General features: G+C 39.0%; 1 non-coding gene across 1 annotated transcript; it reads left to right on the forward strand.

The window, feature by feature from the left end:
• Positions 1-14,137: 14,137 nt before the first annotated feature.
• LOC117536194 lies at positions 14,138-14,302 on the forward strand. The gene has a single exon (XR_004567514.1). It is a non-coding gene; the product is annotated as a U1 spliceosomal RNA (small nuclear RNA).
• The last annotated feature ends 460 nt before the right edge of the window (positions 14,303-14,762 follow it).

Genomic DNA, 14,762 nt, shown 5'->3' on the forward strand with positions numbered 1-14,762 from the left:
GACTGTCCAACCTCGTTAAGCGTTAATAAAGTAAATAATAGTTGTTTGTGGTAAAAAAAATTGTGGTATTAAATGCTAACTTAGCATGATGCTATAAACACGTTGGCCTATAGTCCCGTTTGCAACCAGGCCTACTCTACTGTTGTAATAACGTTAAGCTTAGATAGGTCAATAGATTATCAGGCTCGCTAACAATACTGATTTGTGTTACCAAAGCTGATCATCTAATTGACCTAAGGTTAGCGTATATGCTGTGATGCTAACCAGCACTTAGCATGATGCTAGTGTACTGTTGTATTATCTTGGAAATATAAGTAGGCCTGCCCTACATACTGTAACTTAATCAAATAATATGGTATGGATTCGGATAGACAACATGGCTAGCTTGGTTGGTTGAATTGAGTAATAAGATGTGCGGTACTGATTAAGGTTGTAACAGTTTGTAACTACTAGTTGTAATGAACCAGACGAGAGATGGACGCATCCTTTCAGTTAATGTCGGCTGCTAATCAATATGTAAAAATAACACTTCGGATGTGTCTTCTATAATTATGTAACATTAGTTATGGCATCATCAGAAAAGACGAGCTGGCAGGATTCTGCAGCATTGACTGTTTCTATGATGCTGGAGGCACCTTCCAAGAATAAAATGTTTGTTTAATAAAGACTTTCCTCTTTGTATGTACTGTATAGATATTTTTTATTTTATTAATCTTACCACCAGACACAACATGAACAAATGCATGATACACATCAGGACAGTAACTTAAACTTCGGTATTTTAGGTGTACAGAAACCTCTACTCATGTTGTTAAATGATATACAGCAATATCTTCCATAAAACGTAGTTGATTGATTTGAATAATAATTACTACCACTGCACAAACAGTGAAAAATGATATGCCTACAATTTATGAATTTGTCTTCTCTGTGGGTTGTATACTCTTCATTCTTTATGCAAATTAATTATAATTATAATTTTTCAAAGTTCGTTTATGATTCATTCAAAGCATTAAAATAAATGAGAAACAGAGAGCGTCATATACCTTTAAGAAATACGTGGGGGCGGGGTTCATAACCCTTTAGGAAACGCCCCTATACGATCCGCCTCCTTGCTGCGGTCTGCCGCCAGACTCTATTGGTGTGGACGGGCCGTTAGCCTGACCCGAGCCTTGTCGTTCTGATAGCTCCGCCCCTTCGCTCCAACCCCCCTCCCTCCCCCCACATATACAGGTGAAAATTACTTTTGCGACACATTTATCGCAAGAAGTGTAGCAAAAGTCAAGACCGCAGATTCGTCGATTTATACTGACACAGAGCAGATTCGTCAAGTTGTAATGACTGATTTGAGAGGTTGTAATAACCAAGTTGCAGTTGTAATGGAAAATATATTTAAAAAATATGTATTTTTCTGTAAATGAACATTTCATCACTAAGTTCATTTTTTTCTACAAGCTACAAAACTTTTTTTTTTCTTCTGTGACTTCAAATTTGGTTCACAGTTACGTGGATATTTTATACAAGTGTACATTTGGTTCACGGTTACGTGGATATTTTTATACAAGTGTAAATGTATGCACACAAACTCAGATTTCTTTTCTGCAAGTGCTCACATCAGGTTTTACACGCTCTCGCATTTTGCAACCTGATCTCACCAGAATGCGTGACTCCACCACGACTCCTTAACACCACATTGCGTGGTGGAGTCACGCATTCTGTTACATTTACGTGTCGGCACCACGCAAAAAAAAAACAATGTAAAGTGAATGAGGCTCTTTTGTCGTGGTGCACACACGCATTTCTACAACGTCCCGCAGTGAGCTTTTATTCTATAAAACGTTTTTAAAATCTACTATATAGCTTGTAGTAACTCACGGGAGGCTTCTTTTATTTTATTGGTATTCATAATAATTTTTATTTTTCGTCAGAATGTAAAAATTACATTAGTTACGAATTTTTGTTCTCAAAAAACAGTGCATTGTGTGTAATACAACTGTGATTTTTATTAAATTAGTTCGTTTTTAAGGAAGGCCAGAGCTTCAGGTGTCAATAGATTGTTCCCTTTAGTTAACGTTATTTAAAAGATAATGATCATGTCCCCTTTATTGTATTACGAGCGTCCATTCCCATTGGATAATGGAGAATTTTACACCCGGAAGTAAGTATTCTCCTTACTGTCGATTGATTTTACAGTGATATCTGCACTACTCATCAACACCAAATTATCCTTGTTAATTACACAACATTGATTGGTTTAAATTGTGTACAATGCTTTTGTATTTTCCCCCTTCGATTCGGAGAAACGAATATTTGTTCGGAGTTTTTGGATGGCAGAAGACACTACACTACCCAGAATCCTCAGCTATCGTTTGGGACTACACCATGTGCTTAGCTTGACAAACCCCGTGATCAGTCCCCAAGCTCTGTGATTGGATGTTGGAGTGGCAGTGCGCGAAGTTTACACGGAGCGTCAAAAAGCACCTTGAAATGGAATGAAACCCATCGACGGCACACTATTCAAAACAGGAATCGAACGTGTCCTATCCCCCCCGCCTTAGGTCGCAGGCTCCTCCAACAGTGCAACACAATAAAACAGATACACAGAAAAAATAGTGAAATAGTGCAATAAGAGTCTATATACAAGTGATTGGAATCTTTTTTTAATTTTATTTAACCTTTATTTAACCAGATAAAAGCATTGAGATACAATCTCATTTTCAATGCTGACCTGGCCAAGAAGGCAGCAACGTTACACATAACACATAACACACACATATAAAAGAGAACATAACTAAGAAAACAAAAGACAAAAAAGCAGTCACTACATTGTGAATATGATATATTAGATAAATAATTTCTAAGTAGCAGCCAGATGAATGTTATGGATGTTGTTTCTAAGTTCAGGTGTTTAATAGTCTTCTGGCCTGTGGGATGAAGCTGTCCCTGAGTCTGGTGGTTTTAGTCCGGATGCTGCAGTACCGCCTGCCAGACGGCAGCAGACAGAACAGTTTGTGGCAGGGGTGATGGGGGTCTTTTATAATCCTGAGGGCTTTCTTTAAGGTTAACGTGGTGTTTTTACTCCACTACATTTATTTTAGTTACTTTACAGATTTGGATTAATGATGTGAAATATAAACAACCCTTAAATCAGACTTTAGTTACACCTGAGTAAAATTCAGTGAAGGTGATTGTCAAGTGCCAACAATCAGGAGAGATATTTGATAGTTGGTGCTTGAGAAGACTAAACATTTATCTGCAGATCCGTATAAAGCATATTCATTACTCGTTATTCTCTAATCGTTCATTAAAGACTGTATATAATTGATATTTTGCACATCCCTTTCAAGATTTTCAAAGGTTTATTGACATATCATATACACAACTACGGTGTAGTTATGCAATGAATGCAAAATTTGGGTCACAGGTTCCTCAACAGTGCATTACAAGACATCTATCAATATGTGTATACCTCCACCATTAAACTGTCATATTCTGCACATTTATTATTCTATCTAACATCTTATAAGAGTATAATAAATATGTATAATATCGGTTAAAATAAGTGCTTCAACATAGTTAACATTGCAGGAAAGTTGATTGTCAAGTTCCAAAACAAACCATGCAATATATTAGACGTTAAGTACTTTGTCAGGCTTAATAAGTATCTGTAGATAGAGATACCCCCAAAGCTTTTTTCTTATTTAAAAGAAGACCTTAGCCTAAAGTATTCTTTAATGTTTAAATAAAGCCTTATTAGTTTGTCTGTTTTGCACATCCTCCTATCAGGCACTAAACTGTTTTATTGTAGATATTATTTACAGTATCTTCTTGATATTTTCTATTCTATATTTATATCATTGACCTTCTACTTTCCCACTATTTTGTATGTACTCTTAATATTTAAATGTTTTCATCAAATATAACACATTGAAAAGTGCTTCTGAAATCCTCCTCTTGCTGCCTTGATATTATTCCAACAGGATTTTTCAAAGATGTTTTGCCTTGCATTGTGGCCTCAGATCTACTTCATATAGTAAACAAATCTCTTCACTCAGGTATTTTTCCACAGGCCCTGAAAACTGCAGTCATTAAACCGCTCTTAAAAAAGAATAATCTAGATGCTTCAGTAATGAACAATTACAGGCCCATATCAAACCTCCCATTTCTAGGTAAAATCATTGAAAAAGTTGTTTTTCAACAGTTGAGTAATTTCTTGCATTTAAATAACTGTTTTGATGTGTTCCAGTCAGGCTTTCGTCCAAACCACAGCACTGAGACTGCTCTTGTAAAGGTCTTTAATGACATCCACTTAAACACAGACAGTGGCAGAACTTCAGTGTTAGTATTATTAGATCTCAGTGCTGCGTTTGACACTGTTGACCACAGCATATTACTAGACCGACTGGAGAACTGGGTGGGACTTTCGGAAACAGTTCTGAATTGGTTTGAATCCTACTTAAAGGACAGAAACAACTTTGTTTCTATAGGTAAATACACATCTGAGTTGACAAATATGACATGTGGGGTTCCTCAAGGCTCCATCTTGGGGCCTCTTCTCTTTAACATCTACATGCTACCACTGGCTCAGATAATGAAGAACAACAAAATAAGTTACCATAGCTATGCAGATGACACACAAATTTACGTAACAATTTCACCAGGAGACTATGCTCCAATTCAAACACTGAGTAAGTGCATTGAACAAATCAATGACTGGATGTGTCAGAACTTTCTCCAATTAAACAAAGATAAAACTGAGGTAATGGTTTTTGGAGCCAAGGCAGAACGTATAAAAGTTAGCGCTGAGCTTCAGTGTGCAATGTTCAAAACAACAGATAAAGCCAGAAATCTAGGTGTAGTCATGGACTCTGACCTGAGTTTCAACAGTCACATTAAAACTGTTACTAAATCAGCCTACTATCACCTAAAGAATATATCTAGGATTAAAAGACTAATGTCACAGCAGGATTTGGAAAAACTTGTCCATGCTTTTATCTTCAGTAGACTCGACTACTGCAATGGTGTCTTCACAGGTCTCACTAAAAAATCTATTAGGAAGCTGCAGCTAATTCAGAACGCTGCTGCTCGAATCCTCACTAACACTAAGAAAGTGGATCACATCACTCCAGTTCTGAAGTCTTTACACTGGCTTCCTGTGTGTCAAAGAATAGATTTCAAAATACTGCTGCTGGTTTATAAAGCACTGAATGGTTTAGGCCCAAAATACATTTCTGACCTCCTGCTAAATTATGAACCATCCAGATCTCTCAGGTCTTCAGGGACTGGTCAGCTTTCTGTCCCCAGAGTCAGAACTAAACATGGTAAAGCAGCGTTCAGTTATTATGCTCCAAATATCTGGAACAAACTCCCAGAAACCTGCAGGTCCGCTGCAACTCTTACTACTTTTAAATCCAGGCTGAAGAATTTTCTTTTTGTCGCTGCTTTTAATTGAACTATTCATATCTTAGACTGCACTGTAACTTTTATCCATGTACTTTTTTCTTTTAATGTTTAATTGACAGCACTGTAACTTTTATCCATGTATTTTTTCTTTTAATGTTTATTTGATTAGCTTTTCTTTTTAATGACTGATTTTAAATGCCATTTTCTTAATCTCTTTCATTTTTTGTAAAGAACTTTGAATTGCCTTGTGTTGAAAAGTGCTATATAAATAAACTTGCCTTGCCTTGCCTTGCCTTGCCTTGCCTTGCCAAAAATGAAAGACATTAAGAAAAAGGCATTTTAAACAGTCATTAAAAAGCAACATAATCTACCTGCATTGCAATTACTCCAAACGTGTAATAACGTGCTTTAACCAGTAGGAGGTGCGGGTTAAAAAACTGTCAAGTTTAAAGTGTTAACAAAATAAAATATACTGCTGTTTCTGGTTTAGTTTACGACGGATATATTTTGTTATTGTTTTGATATTTGTAACACAAAAGTGATGGAAAAACCCCACAGCAACACAGAAAATATGGTCTTAACATGACCCAGCGGTCTAGTAGTTAATAAAAAACAATAATATCAAAACAGATTATTACTACTAACTTTATTGTGAAATTAAAACAGAACGGTAAAAGAATAGTTTCCGGTCTATTCTGATGCCCGGGTTGCATTCCAATAGTCCATTTAGCTTAGGAACCTTCCTAACGGAGTGAAATGACCCGGAAGTACGTCACTGGCAGCCATGATAAGTGCCGTTCCAATTCTCCAAATGAAAGGAAAGGAGGTTTCAAACTTCCTTTATAACCTCCTTTAGCTTAGGAACCACTGGACCTCCCTAACCGAAAGGAGAGGAGAAAATGCTGCCCCACAATGCATTGCAGCCGCAGCATATGCCATCACAACAGTCGGCCGTTCACGGAAACAACCGATTATGACCGAGAAATGATATCATGAAAGTTACGGTGCTTATTAAGCATTTTAAAACGTATGTGGTAAGTTGCCAAAGTGCTTTTTTTCTGAACGTTCATCAGTATTATAATCAAAAAGAGAAATATGAACGTTAGTTTTTACTGAAATGATCAAATAAAGTCAACATCTCACAGTCTTTACTGAGCTGTGTGGGGTTTGTTCAACTTTTAAAAGATGTTTGAATGGTGATATACACAGTGATAGATGTTAAGGACTAACGTTTATAATAAATACATTTGTATTGATTTTGTTAGCGATGCCATGATCTTAGGGCAGGAATACCGTGAACATAGTTAACGTGACAGAGGAATAAATACACACATACACCATCAGCTGTGCTTCAAACGGAAGTGACACGTTTTATTGCGCATGTCCCTTTTATCACGGGAATACAGGAAGTGATTAGTATAAGAGTATTAAATAAACAGAATTCATATATTACATTTCATAATTCAACACCCCCACTTACTCTTATACTGCACAATTTCTCAACATGAATTCAAATGTAAACACCTTATACACCTGCACAATAACACAGTGTTTGAAACTTCTGGGGTTATTTACATTCCAAACAAATACTTTACAAATGTCTCACTTTTTACCTTTGTTGCAGGCTTAGTGAAAATATCAGCAACCATATCAGCTGTAGGGCAATAGTCAATGGTTATCATGTTATCACTCAGTACAGTTCGAACAAAATGATACTTGACATCCACATGTTTACATCGTTGACGACATACTGGGTTCTTGGATAGAGCAATTGCACCCTGGTTATCGTCAAAGATTTTTACAGGAGTATATTGACCCTCACTATCCATGCTCTCTAGTAGCTGCACAAGATACACACTCTCTTGTGCTGTGGCAGCCAGTGCCATGTACTCTGCCTCACATGTCGACAAAGCTACTGTTTGCTGTTTCTTTGATCTCCAAGAAATAACAGGCCCATTGCTAGTTAGACTAAAACAGTACCCTGTTATACTCCGTCTGTCATTTTGGTCTGTTGCCCAATCCGCATCACAGTATGCAACAAGTTTCAGTTTTTCATCTTGTTGTTTAAAACATAGCTCCTGATTAATTGTGCCCTTTAAGTACCTCAATACATGTTTAGCAGTTAACCAGTGTTGTTCTTTGATTGTATAGACCCATCTATCCCCCACTGCATTTTTGCCCTCTGGTAGTGTGGTCAATGTGAATGTGTCATTTTCCTTAAGAGAATTCATTTCCTCCTGCATAGCATCAGTCCAGAGTTTTGACTCTGCTGAATTCATGGCCTCTTTAAAGGTGTTTGGTACATTACACATTACTCTGTAGCAGTAGTCAATATTTACATACTTCTGGTCGTCACACTGTACTTTACATTCATAGTCCTGTAAATACTGAGGTCTCCTCCTTTCTCTTTGGGGATAGCTTCTATTTTGACCTTCTGCTCCCTTTCCTGTCTGAGTGTTTGTGTCATCTGTCTCAGTTCGAGCCTCCTGTGTCTCTTTTGGACACGAGTCAGTCCCCTGGGTTTCTGGCTTGGTGGATACAAACCTTTTCTCATAAAAATCATCATCACTTGCCTCAAAATCAGTCTGTGTATGTCGCTCGACTATACTTTTTGTGACAAACTTCACTTGCCTGTGTTTTCGAACACTACCAGTGTCTGGGTTGTAGACTAGGTATGCTGGGCTGTTTTTATCATACCCTACAAAAATACCCTTCTCACACCTCGAGTCTAACTTTTTCTTTTCCTGCTTGTATGCATAGCATACAGATCCAAATATATTCATTTTCGAGAGGTTCGGCTTACGTCCTGTCAGCATATAATAAGGTGTCTGTCCTACACGTCTGTTGTAACATCTGTTACGTATTACAGCTGCAGTCATGACGGCATATGTCCATAGCTTCTTTGGTAAATTGCTCTCAAGAAGCATGCATCTTGCCATTTCAAAAAGTGTTCTCCAGTTTCTCTCAGCTGTCCCATTTTGATGGGGTGAGTAAGGTGCTGAAGTTTCATGTCGTATTGCATGTTGTCTAAGGAGCGATTGAAAGTTTGTCCCGGTGAATTCTTTACCGTTATCAGACCTTATACATTTGATTTTACCATAAGGTGCGACATCAGCAATGAATTTTTCTGTGGCTTTGAAAGTATCACTTTTAGCTTTTAGGAAATACACAAATACTGCCCCTGAAAAGTCATCTGTAAAAGCCAATGTGTATCTGAATCCCTCCTTAGCCTCTGGCTCAATGGGACCTGCTAAATCAGTGTGCACAAGATTGAGCGCTGCTTTAGCTCTTGCATCTGGTTGTCTGTTCCTACTCTGAGCAAATTTACCTTGAGTACACACTTCACAGTTAAGGTTAGATTTATCAATCCCACCCTTAATTTTCATCCCCTCAGTGACTTTTTCCAGTTGTGACACATCATCATAGTTACAGTGACCAAGTATTTCATGCCATGTTTGAATGTCATAACATCCATAACATGCATCGTCCTCAGCTTCACAGTCCACAGTGTTTAAAAAATAAAGTCTATCATATTCCTTGATGTCAAATATTTTACCTCTCTGGTGAATCAGCTGGTTACAACCCTGACGAAAGTTCACTGATGCTCCGTTGGCTGTCGCTGCTTTAACAGAGAAAATGTCTTGTGGATAGGACGGTATATAGAGCGCGTCCTTCAGCATCGCTGTCACTCGTCGTCCCTCCGTGTCTTGCAGGCAGACCTCCGCCTCTCCTTTCTTCAAAGCGACACCACTTGTTCTTGTCCCGTCAGCCAATTCAACAAAGTGGTCTTTCGGTTGAAAAGTCTCATCGAACCTTTTAAACTTGTCGATGTTCGTTATTATGTGTGACGTTGCTCCGGTGTCGACCATCAGCCCTTTATGTGTAACTCCGGTTACTGGACTGTCACGTACTTTAAAAACAAATGAGTGGTCCTCAACGTCAGTTGCTTGTTTAGCATTTTCTCTCTCTTTGCGTCTGCAGTTTGCATCTATATGTGTGGAATTTTTGCAAAAACTGCACCACTGTCTCTGGTCTTTGCTGCTCGCACTTCGACACTCACGAGCCCGGTGTCCTTTCTGACCGCAGTTGTAGCAGGTGATATTGGGGCCATCTCTCCACTTCACCCAGCCACTCGCTTTCATAATATTATCAGATTCCTCACTCAAGTTGGCATTGTATTTTTCTGTGCTTTCATAGCTCCTCAACTTTGTTTTGAACTCACCAAAAGTTAGCTTCTCATCCCCTTGTGTAATGTGGATGGCAAACGGCCTAAAACAGATTGGCAGTCCCTTTAAAATCATGGCTATCAGCAGCCCGTCGCTAAGAGTCTCTTCAGCATTTCTCAGTGCTGTAATTGCCGTTTCGGCACGAATAATATAGTCAGTGACGCTCTCATTAGCGGCTTTCTGCAGCGACGTTAGTTCAGTGTAGAGGCTGATCACCCGTGGTTTCCCTTTCCCAGCGTAGTGGTCCCTCAATATTTGTAACGCTTTTCTTCCGTTGTCCGCTGCTTCTCTCATGATCAGTGAAAGGCTTTTTATCGTCCAGTACCTGGATCAATTCCGCATAGGCTTCTTCGTTTTTCTGATCATCAGCCTCATCCTCTTCACCTGGCTCCTCTAGGATGGCAGCCTTCAATCCTAGCAGTCGCAGATGACCCAAAAACTTTGTCTCCCATAACTCGTAGTTCTTCTCATCTCCGTCGAAACACAAACGGTTCCACCGGCTTCCATAGTCCCTCCTGGGCCCATAACCTGTTAGCGATGCCATGATCTTAGGGCAGGAATACCGTGAACATAGTTAACGTGACAGAGGAATACATACACCATCAGCTGTGCTTCAAACGGAAGTGACACGTTTTATTGCGCATGTCCCTTTTATCACGGGAATACAGGAAGTGATTAGTATAAGAGTATTAAATAAACAGAATTCATATATTACATTTCATAATTCAACAGATTTTAAGATATTTTCATAGTTCATACAATCATACGTATTGGGATCATTTGTATTAATGTGGACCGGAGGGAGAGGGTGATGAGCATAAATTTCACTTTCCTTTTTTATTTCAATTCCAACTTTGGTCATGAAGAATATGTTTCTCTGTTGTCCACGTTCATAAAGCATAAAACAACAGCATCAGAGCACGGTGCAGAGTCTCTAGATGAGTTTACAGTAGTCCCTCGTTCTTATTAAACATCCATGTTGTAGTCCGCTGTATAGAAAACTGTAGTTTCCATAGTTTCTCCACAGCAGCAGACGGAGATTAGGAGATAGGGTTAGAATTTAGGAGCTGATTTTTGGATTATCGGAACGCAACCCTGATCTCTGTAGATAAATAAAGAACTACGATAGATGTGTAATATGTAATGCAGCCAAACCATTTATTACAATGCATTCATGTGATGACTTTCAAAGAGTAAAGCAAGCACTGCTGAATAAAGTATGATTTTATCTTTTACGAAACGTTTTTGTATATGGAATGCAGTTGGAGGTCAACCAATCACAGAGCTTGAGGACTGATTACGGGGTTTGTCAAGCTAAGCACATGGTGTAGTCCCAAACGATAGCTGATGATTCTGGGTAGTGTAGTGTCTTCTGTCATCCAAAAACTCCGAACAAATATTCGTTTCTCCGAATCGAAGGGGAAAAATACAAAAGCATTGTACACAATTTAAACCAATCAATGTTGTGTAATTAACAAGGATAATTTGGTGTTTTTGAGTTGATGAGTAGTGCAGATATCACTGTAAAATCAATCGACAGTAAGGAGAATACTTACTTCCGGGTGTAAAATTCTCCGTTATCCAATGGGAATGGACGCTCGTAATACAATAAAGGGGACATGATCATTATCTTTTAAATAACGTTAACTAAAGGGAACAATCTATTTGACACAGCTGAAGCTCTGGCCTTCCTTAAAAACTAACTAATTTAATAAAAATCACAGTTGTATTACACACAATGCACTGTTTTTTGAGAACAACAATTCGTAACTAATGTAATTTTTACATTCTGACGAAAAATAAAAATCATTATGAATACAAATAAAATAAAAGAAGCCTCCTGTGAGCTAGCTATAAAGTAGATTTTAAAAACGTTTTATAGAATAAAAGCTCACTACGGGACGTTGTAGAAATGCGTGTGTGCACCACGACAAAAGAGCCTAATTCACTTTACATTGGGGTTTTTTGCGTGGTGCGGACACGTAAATGTAGCAGACTGCGTGACTCCACCACGCAATGCGGTGTTAATGAGTCGTGGTGGAGTCACGCATTCTGGTGAGATCAGGTTGACCATATCTACCTTCATACATTCTACGTACATGCCTTGCAGCAGACATCTTCACTATCATGGTTGTTTTTTTTCTTCTTTTAACTGGAAGAAAAATGTGTTCCTTGTTGTAACGCACAGGGGAACCGTACACCCAGACTCAGAAGCTGCTGTAGTCAGTTGTGATATCACTTAGATTATGTTTTCATATTATTACTAATGAGAATACTTGGGGAAATGATCAGTGCATGTAGACTTCCAATCTGTTGTGTACCGTCAAAAGTGCTAAGTCAGTCATGTTTCATGTTGTTGTTGGTCATTCTTGTATTGTCTTTCACTTCCTGTTTTGTTTAGACACTAACTTGTTACGTCTCATCCCAGGTTCCTTGACTCCCTTCTCTAGTGTGTTTCTCCCGCGTTCATCAGCACCAGCCCCGCCCCTGATTGTTTTCACCTGTGCCCACCCAGTTATCTCCCCAGTTTCCCTTTGTTTGTGTCAGTTCGTCTTGTCCTGTCCTCATGCCAGAACTCTGCTCATCAGACAGCTGTTTGCAGAGAAATCCTTAGATCAAACGTTCCAACCGAAACGCTGTAGGCTACAAGAATGTAGCCACGGTACTCTAGCGCAGCGAGAAGATGAAAGGAACAGATCCTCTGATGACACCGGCTTTTGTTGTGTAAATGTTAGTGTTTTATTGTTTTCACCAAATCCGTCATGAGATGCAGCAAAAAAGAAAAGAGATGGGCAGGCAACATGTGACATCAGTCGGTATCCCCCTGATATATTGAACATTAACAATGGAAGATGCATCTAATGCAAACATGTTGAATGCCTATAAATCTCAATTGGTTCATCAATGACCAGTTCTCAGAAGTTGATGACTTTTAGTAGCAGTAGGAATTTATTTGACCTAACTTGTGTGCAACTATTTCATAACAAGCAGAGGAAGTACCTGTGACAATATTACTGATATATCCTCACATTCATTTTGATAAAACAAATAAACATTAAGATAATCCTGCTGTAATTAACTAACAATCACAGAAACTGTCTCTCTGTCGTTAAAAAAACCCGCTATGGAAATAAACTGTCGATCACTGAATAATCTGAGAATAATTTACTATCCTTTGCCATTTTCCAGAGACAGAAAGGTAATACATACAAATGCACTGGGTAACTCCATTTTGGCTCAAAGGAGCTGTTTTAGTTTGTCACCAAAGGCATACAAGAGTTGAAGTTGAAAATGGTCTTTACATTAGACAGGGGTCGTCCGTTTACTCAATAATAGAAAGGAACAGGTTGGTAACCATTTGATTAAAGAAGTCTGTTCCTCCCATTGGACGTGGATAACTCTGGTTGGAAACATAAGTATCATTAATGATATAGCTGACTCTCCTTAAGTTTCCCATCAGAGAACTTGGACATTTAGACAAGATATTATTGAAAACATCAGGCAAAACTCAAATAATAATGGTCAGTCCTAATACACAAGTGTGTCCTTTATATTAAAGCCAGGTTTTTTTTTTTTAAAGGTCCCATGTCATGCTTTTCCGGTTAGTACCCGTCCCCTTGTGTGTTATGAAGGTTTTTATGCATGTAAACGGTGTGCAGAGTCAAAACCCTCAAAGTACACCCTGTAGCGAGTAAAACTCTAAAACAGAAAATACCTCCCTAAAACGCCTCGTTGGAGATACGTCATTGTCCATTTGATTCTTCCGGGTACGCATGATGTCAACCGTACCCGGAACGAAATGGACCAATCCGTGGAGCCGTTACGTTACGTCCGCGGAGCCGTTACGTTAAACCCCCGCTGATTTGTCCAAATTGACCAATCCACGGACTTCCTCACACACACACGCACACACTCAGTGCAGGCAGCTCTGCTGATTTCTCCTCCCTGCTGCAGGCTGATAACAGACAGTTGGGATCGCGGCGAAATTCTCTCTGCAGACCCATTCTCACAGCGTTTATCAACCTTTTTCTTACTCAATATCAAGCCACACTTATTATTTTTACTTCGGCTGTGACTTTGTGTGTGCCCAGGATGAGTTTGGCTGTGTTTCGCTGTGTATCGCTAAACAAGGAAACAACACCTCCACGGAGCTTAGCGCGATTCACAACGTCCCGACCAATCAGAGCACACTGTGCTCACAGGGAGGGTGGGGGCTGGAGCTATTGGAGCTACAACGAGCCGTTAAAGGCAGAGAGTGAAATTCAGTGAATACACGTAGTTTACAGAGATGCTGTATGAGAAACCAATGTGAGTTTGGAAAATTGCACAATATAAATCTATTCTAGTAGACCTCAACAATGGAATTATGATCAGTGGAAATGCTCATGACATGGGACCTTTAAATAAACGATGTATATCGCCTTGATAGAAGACATTTACGTTTTTGGCACCATCAGTTAGGATGGTTTGTCTGTGAAACTGTCTCCCATGTCACCCCCATACAATTCATACTTACCTGGCAGGGGGGTCTCCATGATCACTAAGGTGGATCCCCTACGGCGAGGCGCGGCCATTGCACTGACGGTTGCGCTGACCTGTACGAATCCCTCAAATGTAGGAATCTCGACTGCATAATTTGTGGTAGTGGGGGACTGCGTTCGCGCTCTCCCCTGATAATATGTACAAGTCAATATTAACGATGGAATAATTTGCAACCAACACAAGCAGATGGTTTGCACTGACTACAGCAACGCAAGTGGTTAATGATCAATGACTCATTTTAAGATCTTGATGACTTTTAATGGCAGCAGGAATGTATTCGACCTAACTGTGTGCAACTATTACTATTAATTATTAATATTACTTATATATCCTCTCATTCATTTTTGATAAAACACATTTACATCAAGAGAATCCTGCTGTAATCATCTAACTCTGTGTCTCTGTTGTTAATAGAACAGCTATGGATATAAACTGTCCGTCACTGAATAATCTGTGAATGATACACGAGCAAACGAGCGACGAAGTGATGGGGTAAAAACTCAGTTGACAGCGAAAAACACACGATTTGGGGGATTAATTACTCTGTATGTTTTATAAAAAGTCAAACCGGGAGGACAAAAGTCGATAGGA

This window comes from Gymnodraco acuticeps, unplaced genomic scaffold (genome assembly GCF_902827175.1).
Source record: "Gymnodraco acuticeps unplaced genomic scaffold, fGymAcu1.1, whole genome shotgun sequence".
Lineage (NCBI taxonomy): Eukaryota > Metazoa > Chordata > Actinopteri > Perciformes > Bathydraconidae > Gymnodraco > Gymnodraco acuticeps.